Source organism: Hyperolius riggenbachi, chromosome 5 (genome assembly GCF_040937935.1).
Source record: "Hyperolius riggenbachi isolate aHypRig1 chromosome 5, aHypRig1.pri, whole genome shotgun sequence".
In the NCBI taxonomy this organism is placed as follows: domain Eukaryota; kingdom Metazoa; phylum Chordata; class Amphibia; order Anura; family Hyperoliidae; genus Hyperolius; species Hyperolius riggenbachi.
The window spans coordinates 221436944-221461185 of record NC_090650.1 but is presented as its reverse complement, the minus strand read 5'-3'; the positions used below and the strand labels follow the sequence as shown (position 1 = coordinate 221461185).

Here is a 24242-nt window from a genome sequence, read left to right as displayed (position 1 = left end):
TACTGAAGGGGGCTCTCTGGCCACCTATAGTGAGGGGGCTCTCTGGCTACCTTTACTGAGGGGGGCTCTCTGGTTACCTATACTGAGGGGGGCTCTCTGGCCACCTATACTGAGGGGGGGCTCTCTGGCCACCTATACAGAGAGGGGCTCTCTGACTACCTATACTGAGGGGGCTCGCTGGCCACCTATACTGAGAGGGGCTCTCTGACTCTGACTACCTATACTGAGAGGGCTCTCTGGCTACCTATACTGAGGGGGCTCTCTGGCCACCTACAATGTAGTGGGGGTGGCCTCTCTAATTGAGAAGCATTAACCACAAAGCTTTTCATCTATTTGCGTGAGCCATCCAAAAACAGAAGTCAAGATAGGGGAGTTTGTACTTTACCGTCTCTTAGTAAACATAAACAAGAGCAGCTACTTCTCACCTTCTCTACTCCTGTCTACCAGTTGTTGATAAATAACGCCTCGTTCTTTTACAAATTAAACAAGATGCTACTTGAGCTGGGAAACATGCATCGTAAACTTATGGCATCTTGCATTATATGCTATTGCTGGCAGTTTATATCCCATGTATCTAATAAAAAGGGATCAAATAGGTAAAAACAAATGTTCAAGTATTTTGATGATTTTTATAAAAATAATAAAACTATAATTACTGCCTGATAACCTAAAAAGATAAAGAAACACAGGAACAATCATAACAGGCTCGCTAACATTAAATTTAAATTGAATTTCAGGTTTGAAAATAGCTACTAACACATGTTTAAAATAACAAGCAACAGATTTGCAAGTAGCAGTTCTTCTGTACAATTGGGAACTAATATTCTCAATTTATATGCAAAGCTTCGCATAGTCATGCACACTGTAGAAACAGTGTCAGCCTTGTAATTAGACTTAATAGAGTAAGCTTAAAATACGGAAACTACAGCATATAAAATCTAGGCATTGATGATATTCACTTTAAGCAACCCTTCTGCAGCCTACTGGCAAAGAGAAAAAAAATCATTACAATGTGCAGCAGAAATTGAATAATAATACTTTTTTTTCAAGAAACATAAATGATACTGTCAAGAATCACAATAGAAATACATTTTACTAGAAGGGAATGCATTATAATTCAGCAATGCTTTTGAATCATTCTGCATACAGCTTATGTCTGTAAAATATGCAGGACCTTGAAGATGCAGCTACACTTTGGAATAATATTACTAGGACAAGATATCTGTTTCCAGACTTTCCATATGAAAAAGAAGACAGCCTCTAATATATGTGTACAGAGATAGACAGTATCCTTCATTTTAAAGGAACAAGAAAGTTATATCATACAATGCTACAACAATAGAGATGGCCCGAACCTCCGATTTTCGGTTCGCGAACCTCCGCAAACGTTAACGAACATGCAAACTTTTGCGAACTGCAATAGACTTCAATTGGGAGGCGAACTTTGAAAACTAGAAACATTTATGCTGGCCACAAAAGTGATGGAAAAGATGTTTCAAGGGGTCTAACATCTGAGTTTTTGCATGGATGAGTGGGATACAAGCCAAAGGTCCCGGGGAAAAATCTGGATTTGATGCAAAGCAGCGTTTTAAGGGCAGAAATCACATTGCATGCTAAATTGGAGGCCTAAAGTGCTTTAAAACATCTTGCATGTGTATACTGTACATCAATCAGGGAGTGTAGAGTACTGATTCACACTGACACACCAAACTCACTGTGTAACGCACCACAAACAGCTGTTTGTGTTGTGACGGCCGTGCTGGACAGGTGCGTGCCATGGCCAGAGTGCAGGCCATGGCGGTTTTCAAGCCCATATGGTCGGGCTGAGGTAGCTGAATGACAGAACAACAGTTACTGAGTGTCCAGCTGATCGAATTTGGTCTGTCCACAATGAAGCAACAACCTTATTATCTATCTTCTTTGGTCAGGTGTGCCCCCAACCCCAACACACTCATATAGCCGGTGGTCATTGCTTCATTGTGATATTCAAGCCCCTTCACTGAGGCAAGGTAACGATCACGAAGTGGAATTGACACATGTACATGCCTTTTAGTTTGTTGTTGCAGCTGCAGTGCAGTCAGAAAAATTAGGAAGACACGTAAACGCACCAGAAAAATTATCATAGCGGCCTCTGCTAGCAGCGGCCTTAAAAATTCAGGAATACGCCTGGAGTCCTGGTGGACCGTGTTGGTGGTGGCGGAGAAGGCAGTCAAGCGGCCTGCAGACAGAGATGCTGTGTGGGGACCGACTTAGTCTTGGGGCAGGCAGTCACACGGCGTGCAGGCAGAGATGCTGTGTGTGGGAACTGACTTAGTCTTTGGGCAGGCCTGAGCATACTTTGCAGACCAGGCATCCGTGGTTAGATGGACCCTTGACCCAACGCTGTGTGCCAGAGATGTCACCATTTGCCTTTCAACATCACGATACAGTTTAGGTATCGCCTTTTTTGAGAAATAATTGTGGCCTGGTATCTTCCACTGCGGTGTGTGGCTTTGCTTTTTCTGTGCCGCTTTTCCTCAGGTGGTCATCCCATTGCAGTTTGTGCTTTGTAATCAAGTGTCTTCGTAAGGTAGTTGTCCCTACGCGGGTCTTGGTCTTTCCACGGCTCAATTTTCGGTGGCAAAGAGTACAGATGGCATTGCTCTCATCTGAGGCAGACACACAAAAAAATTTCCACACCGCTGAGCCCTGGGGTGATGGCACTTTGGTGGTGGCGGCTGACTGAGTGTTAAGTGGGGTGCCAGAATCAAAGCAGGAGGAGGAAGATATGTCACGCTTCCGTGCGGGAGCTGAGAAAGATTAGGTGTTCTGTGTTAAATAGTCAACGATGTCCTGACAATATTGGGGGTTGATAGCACGTGCCTTCTTCTGAACACTGTACTTTGGTGGAAAGCAGCATGACCTCGAACAGACCTGCCAGGTGGCCTGCCTCTGGCTCTGCCTTTTGTTTTGTCCATATTGGGGGGATGAAGTGAAAGGTATACATTGACTTGATTAATACAATCTATGGTTACACAGGTGCAGTGAACAGGTTGGAGTGACTGCTGGTACAACAATGTGTGGTTACACAAGTGCAGTGAACAGGTTGCAGTGACTGGTATTACAAATGTGCAGCTGTCACACACACAGGTACCATGAACAGGTGCAGCGACTGGTAGTGGTATATAAAACTGCGTGCGCTCACGTAGGTAGGTAGGTGCACTGAACAGTGAACAGGTGCAGTGATTGGAATTACAAATGTGCAGCTGCCTTTCACACACACAGGTAGTCACTCACTGAATGTGCTGGGCCTGGCAGTGGGACAGTAGGAATTACCACCAAGGGACCAAAGGCCAGCTGCAACTGACTGACAGGGTTGTATATAATGCAAGTGGGCCACACAAAAAAAAATAGATCACAAGAATAAGATTAGCTCTCAAAAGAGCTGTTGAGGGGTGCTTTTTTAGCTATAGGAATCAGCAAGGAGCCAGCTAACAAGCCTACAAGAGCCTAACTAAGCTTTCCCTATATCTCTCTATTTATTTCTGAAATCTTGTATTTTTAGTTTGGGTCCACTTTCAGGTTCGTACACACATCCAACAAAGCGCACCACCAACCTGGCAACATGACCAACCGCATGATAACCTGTTGACACCACCTAAAAACAGGGAACACCAAGAGCCCCAATAGTGTAATTTGTACTGGACAAGGTGGCAATAAGTTTGTATTGCTAGATACTCACAAGTCAGGGTCACCAGCAGGCAACCACTGTAAAGGCAGGTGGGGAAATTGTCCTGACCCCACTCAGGATTAAGAAGTCGCTCTCTGTAGACAGGAAGAAAGGGTAGCAACCCTCCACCAAGGGTGGACTCAAAATTGTATACAATGAACAGAGGCGCCAAAAGTATAAGATTAGATTAAATGATCTTAAAAACCAACTTAAATGGCAAAATTGAAGGAGGAAGTGGTGGTCTTACCTCCCTCAAGCAGACACGACAACGACTGCGATTCAGACAGTCAAACACATTTATTAGGAACTCCAAAAAGAAATGCAACGCGTTTCACAGGTTCAATCCCGCTTCATCAGGCAATATAGGGAGGAGTATCAAACAATCTGCACAAGGATTTAAATTGACACCACCTGTATTTCCACAAGGCCAAACCGACGAAACAATCAACTGATTTACTTACTGCACATGCAAGCGAAATGACAGACTGCACGATATGGCTACAAGTCGTTCAAGACTTGTACACACATGGCCAACTGCACAATATCAGCCCAACAGGCTTGTTGGATCAGGCAAACTGGTGGGATCGGGCAAAGATTGATCAGTATTTTTAATACACAGAATGATACTCACAAACAAGGGTTACTGCTGAGGCAACCACTGATTAGGCACATGGGGAGATTAAATCTAACCCTACTCAGGTTAAGAAGTCGCTGTCTGTAGCCAGAAAATCAGGGATAACACCCCTCCACCAAGGGTGGACAAAAATGTAATACTAGATATTTGAATAGAGGTGCAGGAAAAGGATACAATTGCTAAACACAGTTTAAACACTTGAGTACCAGCAGTCTCTGGCCCTTTAAGAACCCGAGACTGCTGGTACAAACGGGGATCAGTGACATTACGCTGCACAAACCCATCACTCAAGCAGTTCATGGCACTCTCCATCACTGAAGCCCGTTCGTTCTGCCTTAGCTATGACAGCAGAGCTCTGTGAGCTGGTCAGGAGCCATTGGCTCACACTGATCACAGGGTCAGGAGCCAATGAAATTGTCTCCTGACTAGCTCACAGAGCTCTTCTATCATAGCGACGGCAGAGCAAGTGAGTTACAGTGACGGGAGAGCAGCGTGATCGGCGGTAGTGGCGGGTCCGTGCAGCATAGTAATTCAAATCTACACCCTGGCAGGGATAACAGTATTAATATTAGTATTGATTAATTAGCCTGGTCCAGAAGCGGTTAAAAAGGAAGGTAAATAATTAGCGATGGGTTTGGAGGCTTCTGGGCATGTATGGTGGCGCATGCACACTGCCTTTGATTGTGCTCACATTGCTGGGAGTGTTCCCCCGGAGACATGAGTGTGATCATGGACAGTGCTCGTGTGCCCCAGACATGCGCATAAGCCGCCAACCTGAAGTGGTCGGCGATCCATTACAGCTTGAGGCAGCAGCAGGCCACTGGAGAAGACTGCAGCTGCAGCGATGGTCACAGACACTTCTGGGGGCTGGAAGAAGCCCTATGTAGGTAAAAAAGCATATACTGTACTTAGTTCACGCCTTTAAGACACTTCCTGCTGCCAACAGCTCTACTGCCCATCAAAATATAGTATTGTGAGCCCAAAAGTTGTACTGACCTTCTCTGCTAACCTCAGTGTTCTGTCTGTCCAGGAGTCAGAGGATTCCCTCTTCTTAGCCAAGTATCTTTTTTTATATATATTTATTTTATGTCACCTAGGCAATACCTTAAAACTTGCAGATGAACTGGACTGTATTTTTTTTTCAAAAAAGTAACATTTTTATTCAACTATCCTTCATCCTCAAATCAGTTGTTTAAAGCCAAACCTGTAGAACTGATGCTAACATAGGCTCAATGGCCAGCCCAGTAGCAATATACTAAACTGTATAACGATAGTTGTAAAAACATACTGTCAACAATGTACAAGGTAAAAATCAAAGGGGTTGTGTACATTTTGAAGCCAAATTACATAACATATACCGTATAATGTTTACACAAGCCATTTGTATTTACATTTTAAACTGAAATCCAGTTTTATTTACACTAACAGCATTTATTGTGTTGCTCCTTTGCATTAAATGATGGTCTAAAACTGAAAACAAATATAGCCATATGCAGTTTGACATAAGCAAAGCAATCAAATGCTCTCTATAGCGACCCATGAGGTCATTTGCTTCCACTGAGTGTTGGCTGTGTTCAGCAACTTACTTGTATTCAGCCGGCGTCCTTATTGATTTACTGATTCCCGAGTAGAATACTTGCTGCTCATCATATGATGTTTATGAATCAAGCTCATGTAGCGTGCAATTAGATGATCCGCATTACAGGATTTTCCCAGTGGAAGCAGTGAATAACACCAACCTGTCAATAAATGAACAGCCATTGATTATACGTGCCAGCTGAAACATAAATGTGCATATAGATCTATTGTGCCATATATTGCTTTTGGAAAAGAACTTTGAAATAATAGAGTACTGTGTTTTATGGAAGAAGGTTTATTTTCCTAGCTATTTTCAAATACATCCTATATAGAGCTGTGACAAATGTCCTTAAAAAGGCAATCTCCACAATCCAGATGAAGGTTGTTTTGTGGTTTCTCAGGGGCCTATTTATAAGGCCTGTGATCTGTTTGATTGCCAGAGAAATGCCATTATTTCTGCAGAAAAAACAGCACGCTTCAGATGTGTATGTATAAGTGCGCCGCCAGTGAACTGGGTGCAGGGTGAGTTGAATGAATGCTCGCCCTGCTGCCGCTCAAATCCCCAGCAGTGTAAAAAGTTGTCGTAACTCGGAGGGAGAGATCGCCGAATCACCCTTAAGTGCCCTGTGCAGTGTAATATTACTACTATGGGGTGCATAGGTTCTGCACTCAGCGCTGAGTGTGCACTGAAACCACCTGCTTCCTTTCAGATGACCACATTTATATAAGTGATGATCAGCTTTTTCGTGCAGGATTGGCAATTTTTTATTGTACGTTAGATAATATTTAAAAGTTATAATATACGGCATTTATAAGCTAACTACTCTGATAGTAGAGAATACCGCAGGCGTCAATGAAGATGAGGAACAAAGTTGTTTGTGGTAAACCCCGCCCTCCACTTGAACTTGCCACTTTAAAAAGTAAAGCTACACAGCCACAATGTAGGCCTATGACCCATTGTATGAAGAATCTTTCTGGCAAGAAAATACATTTGTGGCTGCAGATCGCAACTTCGTTTAAGCCTTGTTCACATTAGGCAACGCAGATGGCGGTGCATTCAGTATGCAAGCAATCACACGTCATCTGCGTTGCCGTGCGTTGAGCTGCTGATCCAATTCATTACTGCGAATGGGATTAGCAATGCACTTTGCCAAAAATGCGCGTAGCAGAGTGATAGCGCATCTTACTGACTCGCAGCATGCATAGTCTGAACGTCAGAAGTGCTGTCTATTCCTTCAGTTGTTATCTAGTTCATTACTAAAGGTTTAATTTTATTGCACATTCTTTAAGCCATGTTGCAAATTGTATGCTATTGTATGTTCTGAATCTTCAATAAAAAGATAAAGTAAAAAAAAAAAGTAGTGCTGTCTATGCACTTCTGATGTTCTTGCTGATCAAACACCATACGCGCAGCTAAAATGCACACAGCAGGTGTATAGTGTGAACGAGACCTTAAGTGAATAAAGCTTTATATTGCTTCTTTAGCTTGATTTAGAAATGGTGGCCAAAGCACATACAGCTGCTGCTCAAAATCTGATCATTGTTTTATAAATATGGCATTTTAAGAGTTTGATCAGATTTTCAAATTGGAGGAAATAAAAAGAAGTGATGATCTGTTATCATATCATCACTTCTTCATAAATATGTCCTTCAGTTTCACTATAAGTCTTAAGAAGCAAAACATTACACGTTTAATGGACTACTGTAGGGGGAAAAAGAGTTGAACTTGCCTGGGGCTTCTAATGGTCCCCCGCAGATGTCCTGTGCCCACGCAGCCAGTCAGCGATGCTCCGGTCCTCACCTCTGTTTCACTTCCGGAACTTGCGACTTTAAAGTCGGAACACCACTGCGCCTGCACAGCTGCGTCCTCGCTCACGTCCCCAGGAGTGTATTGTGCAGGTTCAGTACGGTCTACGCCTGCGCAGTACGGTTTTGGTGACATCAGCAGGAGCAAGGACACGGTCGCACAGGTGCAGTGGTTTTCCAACTGTAAAGTCGGAAATTCCAGAAGTGAACTGGAGGCGGAGCATCGGTGAGTGGCTGCACGGGCACAGGATGTCTGCGGGGGACTGTTAGAAGCCCCGGGTATGTTCAACTCTTTTTTTCCCCCACCCCCCTACAATAGTCCTTTAAGAGGCACTGTAATGACATATAGTAGAATGCAATAAATAATTCAGGATACCTCCAATTTATGGTAATTTTCCTGGTTTCAGCATCAGAAACACTCCCTATATATATACTGCTGTGTATTGGTACGTAACCCCCACCATCCCAGCGATGTTTAACCTAGACTGTTTAGCTATGCGGAATTCTCCTCTCCCCAGAATATTCTGGAACATTAGGTATATTTTCTACTGGCTTAAGCACTTTCAGTAAGCAAACATTCAGCAGAGATCACCTGACAGGACTAGAGATGTTGCCACCTGTGATCAATTTCAGAATGTAAATCGGGCCAAAGAAAGCTTTTACAATAGGCAAACACTGACTAAATAATTTATACATGAACATTCTAAAAAAAAATAAGCAATTATATTAATTATGTTATTTTCAGAATAATTCCTCTTTAACCACTTAAGCCTATCTGGATTTTTGTCCAGATAGGCGCAGCTAAAGGCAAAATAGACGAGAATTCTCATACAGTTTGCAAACAGCGGTACCTGCGGGGTGCTCGGGCCACAGCCCGCACACCCCGGCGGTCTTCCGTGTTGGTAATTGGGGAAGAGAAAGAAAGCTTCTCTGAAGCAATCACAATGCCTGTGATGAAAGGTCATGACCCCGATCAGAGGCCATGTCCATTCATAAGAATGTAACTTTTTTTTTAATTTTTTGATTTTATTAACGTTAAAAACTCTGCCTTGTAAACCAAGGAGTGTTTATCGCCATCTAGTGGGAAAAAGTGAAATTACCCTGCACAGATTTAGTATAAAAAAAAACCAAACAAAAAAGAAAAAACAGTAAATACCCACATGACATATATATATATATATATATATATATATATATATATATATATATATATATATATATATATATATATATATATATATATATAAAAAAGATAATTCCCTAAGTCAACTATTAATGGAATTGTTTTTTTTTTTTTATATATATGTTAAATTGTTTGCTTGGTAACTGGGGGAGGGGGGGAGGGGTCTTTGGAAGTGATTTAATTATATTACTTTTAGTAGATAAGGGCTTACAATTGATGGGACACAAAGAAAAAAAAATGGAAAAAATATACCTTTATTTCCAAATATATATTGTTGTCATACATTGTACTAGGAACATAATTTAAATGTTGTGATAGCCGGGACTAATGGGCAAATAAAATGGGTACGTTTTATTTATAGTAGCATTGCTTATTTTAAAACTATAGGGGGTGGACTTTTTTTGTGTTTTAAGTGATAAAGTTATTGGCGAATGAATGGGAGGAGCGCTGACAGGGGAAAATTGCTTCTGTCCTGAAGGTGAAAACACCTATGGGCTGAAGTGATTAAGGGTGTGCACACTGTAAGGATGCTGGCATCAAACTTGAATTCTTGGTGTTAAAGGAATACTATCGATTGAAACAATTATTTTTTTTAATACTCTATATTAGTGTACACATTACCACTAGTGCTAGGGGCACTTTATTTATTCACCCAGGTCTCTCTCTCGCTATCCCTGCTTAAAAATTAATTTCTCACACAGCTTATAGTAGTTTGGGTCACCTTGAGCTGCTTGGTTACTCTGTCACACAGCTCACAAATAGATTTCACTGTGTCACTCACAGCATGCAGGAGACATGAGGAGAAATAGGCTGATCTGAGGTGGTAACAGGTAACTAAATGAGCTGTAATATTGCTGGAATATAACTAGCTATAACACTAGTCTGTGTTTACACTCGGACTGGCTGCCTGCTTGAGGTGATTCACTCCAGGCTGCATCCACTTTACAAGCTGCTGAGAGGGGCAGACCACTGTCTACAATTAGCATTATTAGTATCTTTATCAGTCAAGAGAAGCAAAGATAATAAACACACATTGCTAGAATCTTTAACCCCTTACCACCATATCAATAAGATTCTTTCAGCAAGGTGATAATTAAACTATAAACTGAGGAGTTGATAGCAACTCCCCTGTGCAGAGACATGGTCTAGCCCTCTGGGAGCTCAATATTATGCTGGATACACACTATGCGTTTCCGCGTCGAATGCGTCCGTCGATACGCGTCGATTCGATTATTTCCGAGCATTTCCGAACGCATTTCGATGATTTTTAGGTCGATTGCCATGTAAAGTATGGCAAATCGACCTAACGATCCATCGAAGCTTGAATCGGACATGTCGGAAATAATCGAATCGATGCGTATTGACGGACGCATCGAACGCGGAAACGCATGGTGTGTATTCAGCATTAGATACATTTTGTATCCAACACTGATGCCAAAACTGACAGAGGATTTTACAGCTGAGAGGAACAGCTGTGTGAGGAATCAAATTGCTCCTAGTACTTGCCCTAATGTGTGCTACAACATACAGCATTTAAAAATAAATGCATACATCAATAGTATTCCTTTAAGGTAATAACAAGAACATGTATTTATTCATTATGCTTAGATTCTGTTATGCTAAAGGAAATACAGTAATCTAAAATTTATTTTTTTTCAGCAAGAAGGAAAATTGAAAACTGAATTGATACTTCACTTTGAGCGGACAGACTATTCACTAGTAATGATGAGTAATTAATTAATATTGATGCTATTGAAAGTTCATGTAATGTGAGAGATCTCTCTGTTCCACCTGATTAGGAATTCCTAATGTTTGTTTAAATAAATATATTAATTAATTTTTTCTTTCCTATGCCATGAACTGGAAACTTTATTATTATAATTTTTTATAATTTAGTATTTATGTAGCTCCAAAATCGTCTGCAGCGCCATACAAAGTATTTAGTCTTGTCACTTAACTGTCCCTCAGAGGGGCTCACAATCCAATCCCTACCATAGTCTATGCATGTATTGTGTGGTGCATGTATCGTAGTCTAGGGCCAATTTATGGAGAAGCCAATTAACTCATCTTTATGGTTTTGGGACACAGACATGGGGAGAACATACAAACTCCTTACAGATGTTGCCCTGGCTGAGATTTGAACCGGGAACCCGGCGAGAGTGCTAACCACTAGGCCACCGTTCTGTCCACTGTGGAAACCTCCTACCAATAACAAATATAACCACTGAAAGTGTGACAGCAACACACTGCCCCTTTATTGCCCAAAAGTTAGCATGTGCATACAGGAGTCTTATGGAATTATTTTTTAGTTCAACATATTCAAAATCATTGAAATCTGGTCAGATAGTTAGAGATGGCTAGAGTATGCTCTGGGTTTTCTGATTGCTTCACCTATAGCCTAGTTCAGTCACAACAATCCACCCTCACTATTTTTGAACAGCAATAATACCTGACAAAGGCCTCGATTCATCATTGTCTTTGAGATAACTTTTTACAGTTCGTTAAATTACCAAATTCGAAGTTTATCGATTTCTAGTTGTATTCATCAAGGTTTTTCCACATTAGGTAACGTGTCGATAACAATGAGGTAACCATTCAGTAACGTGATGATATTTCCATTTTACAGCGGTAATTTAACACAAGGCCATAAGATTCCAGTGGAATTGTGGGTAAAAAGGCAGTCCTTTGAACACCACCTAGCAATATTCCGAATAGGGCTTAACACCTGGACCAGGATTTTGGAAGTGGCTTGGGACAATCTCACCATTTCACCAGCTGCGGCTTGATAGGAGCCTTTTCTGAAAAAATGTAGTGCAGCAATTTAATTAACCCTGGCGCTGCCTGTGTTCTCTTACAAGATGATGTCCTGGTATACCAAATAAATCCATTGTCTTGCAAATTGACCTTATTCTTGGCCTTCTGCGCCTTCGAATCACTCTCAGCTGCTACATAACCACTTCAAATTTCTCCATCTTCTCTGTCACCAATGATCTAACAGGAATAACGACAGAGCAGTGAAGGAGATAACTAATCCTAAATTTAACGCTAAACCATGCCCACTTTCATTTTCATGAATTGCACTTTCTTCCGTTTTATTGCATCATTACCGAATGATTACCGAATGCTTGCTAACAGCTGTAGATAACTTTGATGAATCCTGAAATCAACAAATCGAGTTCGGTATTTTACCGAGCTGTCGGTAATTGATTCGATAAGTCTTGATGAATCGAGGCCAATGTGGCAAGAGAATACATGTAGGAACTAGTGTTGGGCGAACAGTGTTCGCCACTGTTCGGGTTCTGCAGAACATCACCCTGTTCGGCCGAACTATGGCCGAATTAAGAGCGCATGGCCGAACGTTCCCCGAACGTTCGGCTAGCGCTGTGATTGGCCGAACAGGTCACGTGGTTCGGACCCGAATGCGCTCTGATTGGCCGAACGGGTCACGTGGTTCAGGTAAATAAATACCCGATCCACGTCATTTCTCCGCCATTTGTCTGTGGGTTTAGCTTTGGGTAGGCAGGCAGGGTAGTTCTCTCTCCAGCCAGGCTAGCCAGGGTCCCCCCAGTCATTGTGTCGCTGCTGGGAACAGTAGTACACCGCTCACCCACACTATATAGCATTGTGTTTACTGCCACTCTGTGTACACCACTCACCCACCACTGTATAGCATTGTGTTTACTGCCACTCTGTGTCTCTGCTGGGAACAGTAGTACACTGCTCACCCGCCACTGTATAGCATTGTGCTCTGTGTCGCTGCTGGGAATAGTAGTACACCGCTCACCCACCACTGTATAGCATTGTGCTCTGTGTCGCTGCTGGGAACAGTAGTACACCGCTCACCCACCACTGTATAGTATTGTGCTCTGTGTCCCTGCTGGGAACAGTAGTACACCGCTCACCCACCACTGTATAGCATTGTGCTCTGTGTCGCTGCTGGGAATAGTAGTACACCGCTCACCCACCACTGTATAGCATTGTGCTCTGTGTCGCTGCTGGGAATAGTAGTACACCGCTCACCCACCACTGTATAGCATTGTGCTCTGTGTCGCTGCTGGGAATAGTAGTACACCGCTCACCCACCACTGTATAGCATTGTGCTCTGTGTCGCTGCTGGGAACAGTAGTACACCGCTCACCCACCACTGTATAGCATTGTGCTCTGTGTCGCTGCTGGGAATAGTAGTACACCGCTCCCCCACCACTGTATAGCATTGTGCTCTGTGTCGCTGCTGGGAATAGTAGTACACCGCTCACCCACCACTGTATAGCATTGTGCTCTGTGTCGCTGCTGGGAATAGTAGTACACCGCTCACCCACCACTGTATAGCATTGTGCTCTGTGTCGCTGCTGGGAATAGTAGTACACCGCTCACCCACCACTGTATAGCATTGTGCTCTGTGTCGCTGCTGGGAATAGTAGTACACCGCTCACCCACCACTGTATAGCATTGTGCTCTGTGTCGCTGCTGGGAATAGTAGTACACCGCTCACCCACCACTGTATAGCATTGTGCTCTGTGTCGCTGCAGGGAATAGTAGTACACCGCTCACCCACCACTGTATAGCATTGTGCTCTGTGTCGCTGCTGGGAACAGTAGTACACCGCTCACCCACCACTGTATAGCATTGTGCTCTGTGTCGCTGCTGGGAATAGTAGTACACCGCTCACCCACCACTGTATAGCATTGTGCTCTGTGTCGCTGCTGGGAACAGTAGTACACCGCTCACCCACCACTGTATAGCATTGTGCTCTGTGTCGCTGCTGGGAACAGTAGTACACCGCTCACCCACCGCTGTATAGCATTGTGCTCTGTGTCGCTGCTGGGAATAGTAGTACACCGCTCACCCACCACTGTATAGCATTGTGCTCTGTGTCGCTGCTGGGAATAGTAGTACACCGCTCACCCACCACTGTATAGCATTGTGCTCTGTGTCGCTGCTGGGAACAGTAGTACACCGCTCACCCACCACTGTATAGCATTGTGCTCTGTGTCGCTGCTGGGAATAGTAGTACACCGCTCACCCACCACTGTATAGCATTGTGCTCTGTGTCGCTGCTGGGAATAGTAGTACACCGCTCACCCACCACTGTATAGCATTGTGCTCTGTGTCGCTGCTGGGAATAGTAGTACACCGCTCACCCACCACTGTATAGCATTGTGCTCTGTGTCGCTGCTGGGAACAGTAGTACACCGCTCACCCACCACTGTATAGCATTGTGCTCTGTGTCGCTGCTGGGAATAGTAGTACACCGCTCACCCACCACTGTATAGCATTGTGCTCTGTGTCGCTGCTGGGAATAGTAGTACACCGCTCACCCACCACTGTATAGCATTTCTGTACTGCCACTGTACTGCTGCCAGTCAGTGTGTACTTTAAGGATAAGTGAAATGAAGAAGAAATCCTGTGAAAGAGGGAGGGGCAAGGGAAGAGGTGTTTTCCCTGACGGTTCACGTACAGGCCACAATGGAGCACCGAAGAAAACCCACTCAATACCGCCCATGTTGTCCAGGAAATCAACCCTCACAAATCCAAAAGAACAGGACCAGATGATTAATTGGATGACCTCTCAAGCATCCAGCAGTGGGTTAAGCAGCACCAGCACATCACGCACGAGGTCCGAGTCCTCAGCCAGTTACAAGGAGCAAGTGGGCACAAAGCTGACACAACCAGCAGCGACACCACGCACACAACTGCCAAATAACCAGTCCGAAGAATTTCCTCAGGACACAATGGGGTATTCGCAGGAGCTATTCCCAGCCCAACAAACTTCCACCTTTCAAAGGTCAATGGAACAGCCAGAAATGTTGTGCCCGGATTCACAACCATTTACTGTGGGAAATGCACCGCGCACTGAAATGCAAGGCGAGTCCGAGGACTTTGAAACCCAAATCCCAGAGCAAGTTGGGCAGGAGGGGTTTCAATTGCAGGAGGTCGGCCGAGAAGATCTGGAAGACGACATTGGAGTGAGCTGCGCAGAGGTTGTTCTGGGGAGCTCTACTCCACGGCGGCGGCCCACAATCACATATGATGAGTTTGAGGAGATGGAAGAGGAGGGTTTGGACAATGTGGACACAGACCCAGATTTTGTATGTGAAGGAGAACATTGCCATCGTAGCAGCACAGATGAGTCTGTTGAAGAACCCACTGCTGCACGAGTTCGCCTTGTGCCACAAGGTAGGCGGCGCGAAATTTCAGGCACCACAAGCGTGGAAGTTCAAGTGAGACGCAAAAGAGGCGCAAACAGAAATCGCCAGCAAGGCAGGTGCTCCAAAGTCTGGCCTTTCTTTGAAGACTGCAGTGAGGATGGTACCATGGTGATTTGCAAGGTGTGCAAGACCCGCCTGAGCAGGGGGAAAAATATTAACAACCTCTCCACCACCAGCATGACCCGCCACATGGTATCCAAACATCCCACTCTATGGGCAAATGCGGCAGGACAGGGTACCAGCAACACTGCCTCCCTTGGGGTAACCAGACTCACCACCAAACCCTCCTCAGCAGCAGCAGTAGCCCAGCCATTGCGTGGTTCACAACAACATTCACAAACATCAGACGACGCTGACACTGTCACTTTCCGGAATAGTGCTCTTGAGGTCTCCCAGTCTTCATCAAACACAACAACCAACAGCCCTTCAGTGTGCAGCCCTACGGTTCAGTTGTCTGTCTCGGAGATGTTTGAGCGCAAGAGGAAATTGCCAGCAAATGACCCCCGGGCCGTGGCACTAACAGCCAGCATAGCCAAGCTTCTGGCCTGCGAAATGCTGCCATATCGAGTGGTGGAGACAAACAGCTTCAAGGGCATGATGTCAGTGGCCATCCCACGTTACGTGGTTCCCAGCCGCTACCACTTTGCGCGCTCTGCAGTGCCTGAGTTGCATGAGCACGTGGTCAGCAAAATAACCCGAAGCTTGAAGAATGCTGTTGCCTGCAAGGTTCACCTCACCTCTGACACCTGGACGAGTGCGTTCGGCCAGGGTCGATACATCTCCCTTACCGCGCACTGGGTGAACCTTGTGGAGCCTGGCAGCGATTCCTCACCTGCTATGGTGCGGGTGTTGCCCACGCCGCAAACAGCTGCACCGCCGTCCCTCCCACTGGATAACAACAGCAGCACCTACCTCTCTGACTCCTTCTCCTCCAACACATCTCAAAGCTGTACCTCATCCGGAAACACTAACCCAGCAGCAGTAGGATCGTGGAAGCAGTGCAGCACAGCTGTTGGCATGCGTCAGCAAGCGTTGCTGAAGCTGATCTGCCTTGGGGATAAGCAGCACACAGGGGAGGAAATTTGGAGGGGAATAAAGGAACAGACGGATTTGTGGCTGGCACCGCTGGACCTGAAACCGGGCATGGTTGTGTGTGATAATGGGAGTAATCTCATTCGCGCTTTAAGGTTGGCTAAGCTGACACACATCCCTTGCCTGGCGCACGTGATGAACCTAGTAGTTCAGCGGTTCCTGAGGACATACCCAGGCATGGCCGATCTTCTGTTGAAGGTGCGACGAGTGGCCAAACATTGTAGAAATTCCAGTACTGCTTTGAGGGCACTCGCCAAGATGCAGGAGCGCTTCAATCTCCTCCACCATCGCTTGCTGTGTGATGTCCCTACGCGCTGGAATTCTACGCTGCACAAGCTAGCCCGCTTTTGCGAGCAGAAGAGTGCAGTGGTCCAGTACATGACGGCGCAGTACCGAGGCGCATCCAGACAGCTGCCAAGCTTCTGTGGATCCGATTGGGCCAACATGTTGGACCTCTGCCAAGTCCTCCAAAATTTTGAGCAATCCACGTTGCTTGTGAGCAGTGACAACTCTTCAGTCAGCATTACCATACCACTGCTGTGTTTACTGAAGAAGTCAATGTTGAAAATCAAGGAAACAGCTGTCATGATGCAACTGGGGGAATCTGAAGGAGAAAACGATCAACGTGATGATACCAACATCAGGCCATCTGCCTCAGGAAATGCTGGCCCCAGCAGCTATGACAAAGAAGAGGAGGAGGAACAGCTGGAGTTGGAGCAGGAATTTCATGCCACCACTGACGAGGGCCAGAGCGGTGCACGTTGGACTTCCACAATTCAGGTCAAAATGGAAGAATACCAGCAGGCCCTTGTGGAGACCCCTCTAGCCAGTTGTACGCCGACAGACTGACTTTCGCAAACCCAGGACGACCAGGAGGGCAGCAAACAACACAAGCCGCAGCTAGTGCCCAAAAGGGAATGCTATCGGCAGTGTCCTTGGAGTGGGAAAATTTTCTGACACCCATGCAGCAGCCCACAGAACAGCAAGCGTGCAGATCCACCTCCAACATCGATCGCCTGGAGAAGATGGTCAAGGACTACATGTCAGATGGCGTAGCTGTGTTGAACAATCCATCTGCACCCTTCAACTATTGGGTATCGAAGCTAGACACCTGGCACGAACTGGCAATGTACGCAATAGAGGTGCTGGCTTGCCTGGCAGCCAGAGTTATGTCGGAACGCTGTTTCAGTGCTGCCGGAGGCATCGTCACAGATCGGCGTATCCGCCTCTCCACAGAAAATGCAGACCGTCTGACTCAAATTAAAATGAATCAATCCTGGATTGCAAACGACTACGCAACACTCCCGAACCTCCAACCAAGTAACATGAACAATGAACATCTGTGATGGGTTAGGGTTTCCGGTCCCTGTTTATTGAACCTCTCATCTGTATTACATTTATGACTGCATGGCGACAAAATGCATTGCTATCCGCACGCTTCTTGTCCTCATGCAAGGCCTGGGTTGTTGTGTCTCAAAGCGTGGCCTTTTCCTTCTGCGCCGCCCTCCTCCTGTTCCATCACGTGTGCTGCTGCTGGGTTAGCGTTACCGGTCCCTTTTCCTGGAACCTCTTATCTGTATTACATTTATGACTGCATGGCGACAAAAAGCATGTTACCTGTGCAAAGAAAAATTACATTTTCCGCATTTAAAAGACATTTTTTCCTTTGAAACTTTACAATCAATTTTCTCAAAAACTTTAAGCTCTTTTTCAAATATTTTTTTTCCTCTTGTACCCACTCCCAAGGTGCACATACCTTGCAAATTTGGTGTATGTAGCATGTAAGGAAGCTTTACAAAGCACAAAAGTTCGGGTCCCCATTGACTTCCATTATGTTCGGAGTTCGGCGCGAACACCCGAACATCGCGGCCATGTTCGGCGAACGTTCGCGAACCCGAACATCCAGGTGTTCGCCCAACACTAGTAGGAACTAATTTCTAAAGGCATCTCCAGATCCCAGGAAGAAGATCTCAGGGTCAGGTGTATTTTCATTCCATCTGATCTTTAAGGTCTTCCAATTTTAAATGTATTTCAGATAAGATTTTGAATCATAATATTAACCATAATATTTTCAAAAACTGTGTACAACTTTAAACTCTAAATCAATTATACTAAACTAAAGACCAAAACAAAACGTGTACAGCACCATAACAACTGTATCCAGCATTACAAGTATTACAGGAATTGGGACAATGCATGATAATTTCGCCTGAGCAGGTACATCATATTAGCTTGTTCTGTAACCAATTCCAATTTATTTTTTCTTGCAATCAGCAGAAGAATAAAAAGAACGTAATTTTTCTTTTCACTATCAATTTAGCTGAGCAAGTCTTGTTTCAGTGAGTGTATTACACCTGCAGCCAAATCCTACAGATGTAACATGCACAAAAATAACTTAGTAGCCTATAAACAGTTATTTAGTACAACCTGTGCAATGCATTTTCCAGGAAATTGTTCAATAAAGCATATAAATAAAATATGCATGTTAAGCATTCCAGTAATACAGTGCAAACACAGCATTAACTAAGTCTATGTCAGTAACTGCTTTTGATTGCAAATGCCAACAATCAGAAAAAAAGATACAGTACATGTTTTAATGATAAACTTTCACATCTCCCTATCAAGTTGATACTCTATTAGATTTGGTAATTTTGAATAGATGTGACAATCTTCTCTATACCAACCAGTAGCCTTCAAAATATATAACAAACCTCCCCCTAAGGGAGTTTCATAAATGGTGTGGGCTGTTGAGGGGCTGCCGTGTGTATGCAGTCCTCCATTTGCTTATCCCTGCTGCAGCTGCTGGGGATTAAAGTGTCCATGCTGATATAGCATGGTGGGAGATGGAGTCCATCAGTGTGACTACTACTGACTACATGTCCAGGCCGTGAGATGTAATCACATGAATAGACTGCATGAGCAGAGCACCAGAACACTTGAACAAAGCCCAGAAAAAGGTATCTCTTGGGCAAGTCTTCTTTTTGGGGGGCAGGTGCAGTTTATGCACCCATACATGCTGAGCTCATATGTACTTGTTCACGGTTACTGGCTTTGCAATGCAGAATAAAGGATTTCACAGCTGGCAGTAAACAATAAAAGATGGTGATATGAGAGGAACTCTGTAGGACACAGAGAGCGATATGTGCTTATAAAATTGCAAGGAGAATCAATCATCAATTATTAATTTTTAAAGTACATTTTTAGTTCAGTTACCCTTTAAAGTGAATGAAACAAAAAAACTATGCTTCACTGCTGCCTGCAGACCCTCATTATTGTATGTTTCCCCAGCCCTTTGGGAAATACACTACTTTCTGCTACAACCAGATTTCACATCTTGACCCATCAGTCCAGAGCACCTGCTGCCATTTTCTGCACCCTAATTCTTATGCTCTCAAACATAGTTGAGCCACTTGGCCATGTTTCCATGTTAGAGGTATGGCTTTTTGGCTGCAATGCTTCTTTCATAAAGACTTCTTCTGGCCAGAAAGTCATGGGTGTACCTGGATTCCACGATTCCACACATTTCTGTCAGTGATAAGCTGATGGCTTTACTGGACATCTTCACTTTTCAAAGGGAAGTAAATAATGATGGTTTTCTTCTGCTAACTCACTTTGCATTTTTACATTGATAAATAATACACCATTAGTGTTTATATTTGTGAAAGAATGCTAACTTTACACACCCCAGCTCTTACTAATACACACACACATACACACACACACACACACACACACACACACACACACACACACACACACACACACACTCACTCACTCACTCACTCACTCACTCACTCACTCACACACACACACACTCACACACACACAACAGTACTGTGCAAAAGCTGGTATAAAAATGCTATAAACAAAGAATGCTTTTCAGAAATATAAATAATGATTGTTTATTGTTATCAATTTACAACATTCAAAGTGAGCTAACAAAAGTAAAATCTAAATCAGGGGTCTCAAACTCGCGGCCCGCGGGCCATTTGCGTCCCTCGATACAATATTTTCTGGCCCTCGCCGGCAAAAGCTTCCTTATAGTTCGCTTCAGTGCTACCAAGTAATCCGCTGCATTACTGCCGCTAAACGAGGGCTAGAGAGCCCCCAAATCGCTCGGGGGGCAATCCACCGGAATTTCCTGGAAGGGGCAGAGCTTTCGGCTTCAGCTCTGCCCCTCCTGACGTCAATCGCCGCACGGATCGCCGCCTCTCCCCACCCCTCTCTCTGAAGGAAGATTGAGAGGGGCGGGCAGAGGCGGCGATGCGCCGCGATTGTGAAATTCCTTATGAGGCCCAGCCTCATCCTGACTTTGCCTCCTGCGGCCCCCCAGGTAAATTGAGTTTGAGACCCCTGATCTAAATCAAATCAATATTTGCCTTCAAACCAACATCAACTTTAATAGGTACACTTGCACAGTCAGGGATTTGGTAGGATTGTAGTCAGGATTGTAGTATTGTAGTCAGGTGTATGACAAACCAGTTATACCAAACAGGTGCTAATGATCATCAATGTCACATGTAGGTTGAAACACAGTCATTAACTGAAACAGAAACAGCTGTGTAGGAGGCTTAAAACTGGGTGAGGAACAGCCAAACTCTGTTCCTCACCCAGAGGTTGTGGAAGACAGTTTCATGTCATGGCAAGAGTGAGCACAGCAATAAGACACAAGGTTGTTACACTGCATCAGCAAGGGCTCTCCCAGAGAAAGATTTTAAAGCAGACTGGGGCTTCAAATTGTGCTGCTCAAGCTCTTTTGAAGAAGCACAAAGAAACGGGCAACGTTGAGGATCGTAGATGCAATGGATGGTCAAGGAAACTTAGTGCAGCAGATGAAAGACACATCAAGCTTGTTACCCTTCGAAATTGGATGATGCCCAGCAGAGCCAGCAGCTCCAAATTGTCAGAAACCAGTGGGACCCACTGTCTGGGGAAGTCTGATTGCTCTCCATGCCACTGCAAAACTCTCCGGCGGCCTTAAATACTATTCCCCCTCAGAGTTGTCGCAGCTTGGAGAGAGATGTAATTTGTGTTGCTTCCGAATTTTCAATAAAGTCATTTTTGCATTGAAAATGCTGCTTTCGATTCGAGAACATTTTCTCAAAAAATGTTTTACATTTTTGCGTTTTTGAGAAACGAAAACACAAAAAAAAGATAATTTTTACCACAAAAACATGAAAAACTTAGATTTTTATAGCAAAAACGCATAAAAATAATAATTTTACCAGAAATATTTAACATGAAAAATTGATATTTTCCTGTGAAAATTCATGGAAAATGCAAAAATATGATTTTTTTTTTCCAAAAATCAAATTTAACATAATTTTTGAATGCGAAAAGAATATTTGCATTTTCGCTCATCAGTGTATATAATCTCATGGTGATGCAATTTATGATTTTCCATTGGCTAGTCTTATACTCTACTAACAGCTGGCCAGTAGAGATGGCCCGAACAGTTCGCTGGAGGACAGTATCTGGCTAATTTCCACTTTTCGCATTGTACGCGAACTGTGAACATATGGCATGTTTGACCCGCCCCCTATATATTATCATGGACCCAAACTTTGACCTCTACCTCACAGTCAGCAGACACATGGCAGCCAATCAGCTTGCACCCCTCCTTGACCTTCCACCCCCTATTAAAAAGCAGTTGCATGGCCATATTGGATTCATTCTCTGCTGGCTGCTAACTGTTAGTGAGAGCAGGGTCAGACTTGCTGCAGATAGGTAGGGAAAGCCTGTTTTCTTGTTCCCCAAACTGGCCTTTTGAGGGCTAGCACATTGGTCTTTTTTTTTGTGTGACACTTCACAGCCCACTGACACCCAGAGCTATGCATAATGTGATTCCTGCCCTTTAGGGTTTAAAACCCAACTTTGCATCAATTCCGTAATTTTTGGTGGGACTTTTGGCATGGTTTCCCCTCTGGCATGCCACAGTCCAGGTGTTATTAGACCCCTTGAAACAACTTATAAATCACTTTTGTGGTCAGAAACAGTCTTTGTAGGTTTTAAAATTTGCCTGCCCATTGAAGTCTTTGGCGGTTTGCCGAGTTCGCCTGTTCGCAAACATTTTCGGAAGTCGCGTTAGCTGTTCGCGAATGTAAAATTCTATGTTCGCGACATCTCTACTGGCCAGTAGCTCAAATGGCATACTTATTCCAATATTGAATAACTCTCAGGAGGGATTAGGGCTCTTTCACATTAGGGCAGATTTTCTGCGTTTCAACGCAACAGGTAAAGTTTGCGTTACCCAAGGTAAAATGAAAGTCCATAGACTTTCATTTTAGCTTTCACATATAACGTTGCATTTTTGTGCGTTGCGTTACACTGCACCCAGGCACAGTTTTTCGGCCAACGCTAGCTTTATGCGTTACAATGTTAGTCAATGTAAAACGCACACTATGCGCGTTTTTAAACCGTTAACGCAGGCAATCAGTCCCAGAATGCAACAGAGGAACAATGTAGAAAAAAAATTACCTGCGTTTTCCTATGTGCTGTAACGCATTGAAAACGCATTAAAAACGCATACAACAAAACGTATGCTTTGAGCGTTCTCCAATGCAAGCTCTGATGTGAAAGAGCCCTTAGGACAGGGACACAAGAGACATCTTAAACAAGGTCCCCATTATAACATTTACAGTAATATGCGGAACCAATGTATCTTTTTTTACAATTAAACATATAGATCAGTGGGTTTTTACCTCCTGCTATGCTGGCACTGTAAAAGCAATTGCTCAGTATGTGCCTTTAATTAGCTGAGTAGCCCTTTCCCACAGCCCTATATAAACCGGTGTTGCTTGGTTTCGGAGAGCTTGCTATGTCACTCTTTATGCAATGATTAGTAAATATGTGTGAGTGATTCATCATAGCTTTATGCATTATTATTTATGTACAACTGAGAGCTTTACATACTGAGATCCAAAAACCTATTCAGCTACTGTCATCCAAACATACTCAGTATTAATTGTGTAGACTGGGGATTTCTTTGTGTGTGCATGCTTGGAATGATGGATAGTTTTCTTAAAGATATGTTTTTACAAAGCATTGTGGGCCCTTTTGACTACAAGTGCATTAGCAGTCCTGTGCATAATAGTGAGAGATCCTGTTATCCTACTTCAGTGAAGAAAACATCATTTTGAGGCACACTAAAAGTGGTAATTTACTGGATATACTACGTGTAACAGCAAAAGATAAAAAGCATAGAAAGCTTCTCTGTAGGAACAGCAAACTGGTCTGGCATCCAGTTTATAGAACACTATGGTAGCTACCTGTAAAATCATGTTTATCAAAGTACTTCTGCGTCCACATTTTTTATTTAACCTCAAATGAAAGTTGTGGTTGTTTTACAGGCTATGCAATCTATAGTAACATGGTCTGTAAATGTTACAATATTATAAACTAAAGTCATGGATCTAACCCTGCAGAGAAATACAGCTGCTGAATATTTACTGTGCAGCCCCCTGAATTTATTTGCGTACAAGGCATGAAAACCATATGATCATAGATTGTACCTGTCGTAATATTTGGGCTATTTATTGCTCTATTTTCCATAAAATTATTTATATTTTTTACATTTTTTATGAAGCTTATTCTGACTGCAAGTAAACAAAATGAACACACAATATGTAATATATATAAACAGAAGGCGGAATTCAGCTATTCTCAGGGTGGTGAAGGCACCAGTGCTGCGAAAAGAAAGAACCCATTCAGATTACTAGAATGGTGGTGAGAGAAGGGCTTAGGGCTCTTTCACACCAGAGCCCATTTGCTGCGTTTTAACCCAAAGTCGAACCTCTGCATTAACCAAGGTAAAATGAAAGTCCATAGACTTCATTTTACCTTTCACACCCGATGCTGCATTTCGATGTGTTGCAGTACGACGCACCCGGGAGCTTTTAATCATCGGGAGTCAGCGTTTTCCCGTCGGGTGAATTAATAGCTACCACCGCTGATTGCGTCGCACCGCTACATCCCGACAACATGCTGCAGGCTGTTCAACGCGTGCAGGAGAACGTCTCCTGCATGAATTGT

The 24242-nt window shown here is 43.9% G+C and overlaps 1 protein-coding gene across 4 annotated transcripts in view; it reads right to left on the bottom strand.

Moving 5' to 3' along the window:
• The window catches only part of LOC137518602 (poly(rC)-binding protein 3-like), a 1088021-nt gene that overhangs the window by 601997 nt on the left and 461782 nt on the right, over positions 1–24242 (bottom strand). For all 4 annotated transcript variants that reach the window (XM_068236676.1, XM_068236680.1, XM_068236679.1 and 1 more), the window contains one exon: positions 5930–6082. The gene's annotated coding sequence lies outside the window, so the exon portion shown is untranslated. The remainder of the gene's footprint in view (positions 1–5929; positions 6083–24242) is intronic.